At 49.8% G+C, this 6,245-nt stretch overlaps 3 non-coding genes across 3 annotated transcripts in view; all 3 read left to right on the top strand.

Moving 5' to 3' along the window:
- The first annotated feature begins 2,377 nt into the window (after nt 1-2,377).
- Nucleotides 2,378-4,242, top strand: LOC139696094 (small subunit ribosomal RNA). Its single transcript, XR_011702571.1, has one exon. It is a non-coding gene; the product is annotated as a small subunit ribosomal RNA (ribosomal RNA).
- A 203-nt stretch (nt 4,243-4,445) lies between these two features.
- Nucleotides 4,446-4,600, top strand: LOC139696085 (5.8S ribosomal RNA). The gene has a single exon (XR_011702562.1). It is a non-coding gene; the product is annotated as a 5.8S ribosomal RNA (ribosomal RNA).
- Nucleotides 4,601-4,824: 224 nt separating this feature from the next.
- The window catches only part of LOC139696100 (large subunit ribosomal RNA), a 4,115-nt gene continuing 2,694 nt past the window's right edge, over nt 4,825-6,245 (top strand). The window contains exon 1 of the ribosomal RNA XR_011702577.1: nt 4,825-6,245. This exon is cut by the window's right edge and continues 2,694 nt beyond it. This is a non-coding gene — a ribosomal RNA (large subunit ribosomal RNA).

Genomic DNA, 6,245 nt, shown 5'->3' with positions numbered 1-6,245 from the left:
CGGGGTGAATTGCACTTACGAAATTTTCCCCCGCAGTGCCGGGATGAGAAATGGCGAGTTTCAATTTCGGTCTTTAGTTTTTCCTCCACGGGTGTTTTAAAACCTTCTATTGCATTAAATGAAAATTCGGGCGCCTCTCTACTTATGCAATCAGTCTTTGTTAGGAAATTCTCATTTTTAAACGTAATTTTTTGAAACATATATTTTTCTCCCCGCAGTGCCGGGATGAGAAATGGCGAGTGTGAACTTCGGTCATAAGTTTTTCCTGCAAGGGTTTTTTAGTACCTTTTACAGCATTAAATGAAAATTTGGTCGCCCGTCTACCTTAACAATCAGTTTTTGTTGGGAAAAATTTCATATTTACACGTAATTTTTGGAAACAAAATTTTCCCCCGCAGTGCCGGGATGAGAAATGGCGAGTTTCAATTTCGCTTAGTTTTTCCTCCACGGGTGTTTTAAAACCTTTTAATGCGTTAAATGAAAATTTGGGCGCCTCTCTACTTATGCAATCAGTCTTTGTTAGGAAATTCTCATTTTTATACGTAATTTTTTTCAAACATATATTTTTCTCCCCGCAGTGCCGGGATGAGAAATGGCGAGTTTCAATTTCGGTCTTCAGTTTTCCCTCCACGGGTATTTTAAAACCTTTTCTTGCATTACATGATGATTTGGTCGCCTCTCTACTTTTGCAATCAGTCGTTGTTCGCAATTTTCATTTGTATACGTAATATTTTCAATTATATATTTTCCTCCCCCCCGCAGTGCCGGGATGAGAAAGTGGGCGTTTTAAATTTCATCTTAAGTTTTTCCTCCAAGGGTGTTTTAATACCTTATATTGCATTAAATGAAAATTTGGGCGCCTCTCTAATTTACCAATCGGTCTGTGTTGGGAAAATTTTGAAATTTGTATGCGTTATTTGGAAAAAAGTTTTGGACCCGCAGTGCCGGGATGACTTTTTCGCGAAACTTGCGAGGTATTCTTCTGGCGTGTTTTACATGGAAACCTAGGTCTAATCGATGATTTCCGCCGTTACTTAATTACACCACGTGATATTGGACCTGGAAACATGGAAAATAGTGCTTGCATTATCAATTTTTTTAGACGCACCTTGACAGCCTTTGGAGCATCAAATCCCGGCTGGTATGGTAACACATGTTTAATGGCATCAATATGTTACTCCTTTTTTCAAAGATATTGGGTTTAAATAAAGTATGATACCGCTCCATTAATTTTAATCTGAATAATTATACATGAGAAATGCTACCTTGCATTTCGGTGATCAAAATTACGTAAAAATCGAATTGAAAAATGAAAATTTTTATCCTTGGAAGAAAAACGTTGAAACTTCGCACCGTGAATGTGAGTACGAAGAAAAAAAATCCCAAGGCCTAAAACTTTTGGAAATTGACATGGTTCTCCAACGCGGAGTAAATGTTATGGCTGGTTGAGAACCGACTTATCCGGAGCGAATCCCATCTGTCCACGGTGACTAACACGGTCAATAATAAGAACGGCTATTATTCCTTTACATGAAAGCCGTTTCCATGAGGATATCACTACCTTTTTATTAAATAAAGGCAATGAAGGGAACGTACAAGTCCAAACAAACGATTAAAAATTGCTTTTTTTTTGGATATTGCGAAATATGGGCGAGGGAAGGGGATATTTCCATGCCTGGCTTATAATGTCGAGGAAAATGAATTAAGTGTTAAGTAACGATATATATATGTTGAAAGGTTGACTTGGTTTGTAACTGATGTAACGATTTTTGCAATTCTTCCGGGAAAAAATCCGCAAGTGAAGCGAATTTAATGCGCAAATTATTCGCTGAAAACGAATAAATTACTTGGAAAAATTTTCTAAGTGCCGATTAATAATAATAAAGTAAGAAGTAAGGGTAAACTGGGAAGGACATGCAGAGAGAACGTAATCTTTGGAAAATGGTCGAAAATTTTCTAAGTCCCGCAAAAAATCGGCGTTTTGGACCAGTCTTTTTGCCCAGAATCTCCGAAAAACACCGGCGATTGCGCCATTCTGAGCAATGTCCAAGGGGATCCCAAAATGATTTTGACTTATATGTGGAGTATCGCATTGGCGAGTCCAACCGGTCAGCAAATGGCGAGGAAGTGATTCGGGGTTGGTTCTCGGTCTCTTCGGATCTCGCCCACCTCTACCTAGTCCCTTTTGGATTTGGAACACGAAAGTATAAATTTTCGGGCAAATACCGACGCCATGCGGGTTGCCGGGAAACCCCCGGTCGATTCCCGGTGTCGAGTGGGCTCGGAGTCGGTGAAAATTGAACGTTCTCCTCGCGAGAAAATCGAGCTAAGCGTGGTCCCGGTGGGTGATTCCGCCGGGAACATAGCCCATGCAAGCTCCCTGGTTGATCCTGCCAGTAGTCATATGCTTGTCTCAAAGATTAAGCCATGCATGTCTCAGTACTAACCGCTTTAAGGCGAAACCGCGAATGGCTCATTAAATCAGTTATGGTTCCTTGGATCTTACCCACACTTACATGGATAACTGTGGTAATTCTAGAGCTAATACATGAAACTCGTGCCTCGACCAGTGATGGAAGGGGTGCTTTTATTAGAACAAAACCAATCGGTCGGTCTTCCGTCCGTTGCCTTGGTGACTCTGAATAACTTTTGGCTGATCGCACGGTCTGAGCGCCGGCGACGCATCTTTCAAATGTCTGCCTTATCAACTTTCGATGGTAGGTTCTGCGCCTACCATGGTTGTAACGGGTGACGGGGAATCAGGGTTCGATCCCGGAGAGGGAGCCTGAGAAACGGCTACCACATCCAAGGAAGGCAGCAGGCGCGCAAATTACCCACTCCCGGAACGGGGAGGTAGTGACGAAAAATAACGATACGGGACTCATCCGAGGCCCCGTAATCGGAATGAGAACACTTTAAATCCTTTAACGAGGATCTATTGGAGGGCAAGTCTGGTGCCAGCAGCCGCGGTAATTCCAGCTCCAATAGCGTATATTAAAGTTGTTGCGGTTAAAAAGCTCGTAGTCGGAGGTGTGTCTCGGACGGTCGGTTCGCCGCTTGTCGGTGCTCAACTGGCCGGTCCGGACGTCCTGCCGGTGGGGTCCGCGAGGCTCCGTTATCCTTCTTTGGTCCTCTTCACCGAGTGCCTTGGTGGGCCGGCACGTTTACTTTGAACAAATTAGAGTGCTCAAAGCAGGCCGTTGGTCGCCTGAATACTGTGTGCATGGAATAATGGAATAGGACCTCGGTTCCATTTTGTTGGTTTTCAGAACTCGAGGTAATGATTAATAGGGACGGACGGGGGCATTCGTATTGCGACGTTAGAGGTGAAATTCTTGGATCGTCGCAAGACGAACCGATGCGAAAGCATTTGCCAAGAACGTTTTCGTTGATCAAGAACGAAAGTTAGAGGTTCGAAGGCGATCAGATACCGCCCTAGTTCTAACCATAAACGATGCCAGCTAGCCATCCGCCGAAGTTCCTTCTATGACTCGGCGGGCAGCTTCCGGGAAACCAAAGCTCTTGGGTTCCGGGGGAAGTATGGTTGCAAAGCTCAAACTTAAAGGAATTGACGGAAGGGCACCACCAGGAGTGGAGCCTGCGGCTTAATTTGACTCAACACGGGAAACCTCACCAGGCCCAGACACCGGTAGGATTGACAGAATAAGAGCTCTTTCTTGATTCGGTGGGTGGTGGTGCATGGCCGTTCTTAGTTGGTGGAGCGATTTGTCTGGTTAATTCCGATAACGAACGAGACTCTGGCCTGCTAACTAGGCGTCGGAATCTATTATGCTTCCGACGTAGCTATCTTCTTAGAGGGACAGGCGGCTCCTAGCCGCACGAGATTGAGCAATAACAGGTCTGTGATGCCCTTAGATGTTCTGGGCCGCACGCGCGCTACACTGAAGGAATCAGCGTGTCCTCCCTGGCCGAAAGGCCCGGGTAACCCGCTGAACCTCCTTCGTGCTAGGGATTGGGGCTTGCAATTGTTTCCCATGAACGAGGAATTCCCAGTAAGCGCGAGTCATAAGCTCGCGTTGATTACGTCCCTGCCCTTTGTACACACCGCCCGTCGCTACTACCGATTGAATGATTTAGTGAGGCCTTCGGACTGGTGCGCGGCGCTCGCCGCCTCAACACCGGTGGCGCCGATGTTGCTGGAAAGATGGCCAAACTTGATCATTTAGAGGAAGTAAAAGTCGTAACAAGGTTTCCGTAGGTGAACCTGCGGAAGGATCATTACAGCTTTCGATTATAAAATCGTAGCTTTGGAACGAATTGGTGAAGAGAAAAAGGGACAAAGAAGGCGAGCAGTCGGGTGCCCGGCTTTCAAAAGCCGGCTTTAAAAGACACACGCCCAACTCGCTCGCAAAGAAGGGAAAAAATTCCCAGTTTGTATGTTTCGATGAAACGAATTTTTTACATAAAATGAAATGAAAGAAAGAAATTCTAAACGGTGGATCACTCGGCTCGTGGATCGATGAAGAACGCAGCTAACTGCGCGTCGAATTGTGAACTGCAGGACACATGAACATCGACGTTTCGAACGCACATTGCAGCCCTCGGATTTTGTTCCCGGGCTACGCCTGGCTGAGGGCCGGCAATTCAGTTCGCGAACGGAAACGTTTGCGTACTGGGGCGACGAGCATCCCTCGCTGGGATGGATCGTCGCCCGGATTGATAGGGGGCTCTGCGGGAGATTGGGCGAGACCCGTCCCCGCCGGTCGAGGTGAGACGCTTCGTTATTTTTTGACGGCGTTCGCCTGCGGATCGGTGGGGGCTCGGTTATTACTCCCTCTCCACGGGCAACTATATCATTTGGGCCGACCTCAGAGCAGGTGAGACCACCCGCTGAATTTAAGCATATTAATAAGCGGAGGAAAAGAAACTAACCAGGATTCCCTTAGTAACGGCGAGCGAACAGGGATCGACTCCAGGGCCAAAGCTCGCGCCCCCCGCGGGGCGCCGAGCGCTGTGGCGTTTGGGAGCGTCCAATTTCCCGAGGGGCGCCGGAGAGTCCAAGTCCCTCTTGAACGGGGCCACGGCCCGGAGAGGGTGCCAGGCCCGTGCGACCTCCGCGCTTGCCTCCCGGGAGGGGCGCTCCTCAGAGTCGGGTTGCTTGAGAGTGCAGCCCAAAGTCGGTGGTAAACTCCACCTAAGACTGAATACGGCCACGAGACCGATAGCGAACAAGTACCGTGAGGGAAAGTTGAAAAGCACTTTGAAGAGAGAGTTCAAGAGTACGTGAAACCGTTTGGGAGTAAACGGGTGGTACCCGAAATTTCGAAAGGGGAGATTCAGGTCTCGCCGGCGACGGGCGAGGGTCGCTTGACGGATGGCGCGCCGGCGGGCGGGGGGTGACCCCCGTCACAGGCGCGTCACCCGGTGGCCCTCGAATGTTCGTCGTCGGTGTGACGCACTTCTCCCCGAGTAGGACGTCGCGACCCGTCGGACGCCGGCCCCAAGGGCCCGGGTGGAGTCCCGCCCGCTCTCGAGCGGAAAAGGACCCCGGGATCCCAGGCCGGATGTCCGACGGTAGGAAGCGAAAGTCGACGCGCCGCAAGGCGTCCGGCCCTCCGCGAGCACCCTCGGGGGTTAGGGTTCCGGACCCGGTCCGATCCCTTTCCCACCGTGGGGCTGTCCGCGAACCGTGAGGTGTCCTCGGACGGCGTCGAAAGTTTCGAGTCCGCGACGCTACGGCTTGGATGGTCCACCCGACCCGTCTTGAAACACGGACCAAGGAGTCTAACATGCGCGCGAGTCGTTGGGTCGGACACGCTCCGCTAAACCCATAGGCGCAATGAAAGTGAAGGCCGCCGTTCCGGCGGCCGAGGGAGGACGGGGTCGTTCGCTCGCTCCGGCGGGCGTCGGTCCCCGCACCCCCGGGGCGTCTGATCCCTCATTGCGAGGGGAGGCGCACCCAGAGCGCACACGTTGGGACCCGAAAGATGGTGAACTATGCCTGGCCAGGACGAAGTCAGGGGAAACCCTGATGGAGGTCCGTAGCGATTCTGACGTGCAAATCGATCGTCGGAGCTGGGTATAGGGGCGAAAGACTAATCGAACCATCTAGTAGCTGGTTCCCTCCGAAGTTTCCCTCAGGATAGCTTGCGCTCGGAGGAGAGTCTCATCCGGTAAAGCGAATGATTAGAGGCCTTGGGGCCGAAACGGCTTCAACCTATTCTCAAACTTTAAATGGGTGAGAACTCCGGCTTGCTCGATTTATCGAAGCCGGAGACGGGGTC

This window comes from Hetaerina americana, unplaced genomic scaffold, assembly GCF_022747635.1.
Source record: "Hetaerina americana unplaced genomic scaffold, ioHetAmer1.1.p SCAF_671, whole genome shotgun sequence".
Taxonomy (NCBI): Eukaryota; Metazoa; Arthropoda; class Insecta; order Odonata; family Calopterygidae; genus Hetaerina; species Hetaerina americana.
Note: the sequence above shows the minus strand (reverse complement) of the source record. Positions and strands in the feature narration are given on the sequence as shown.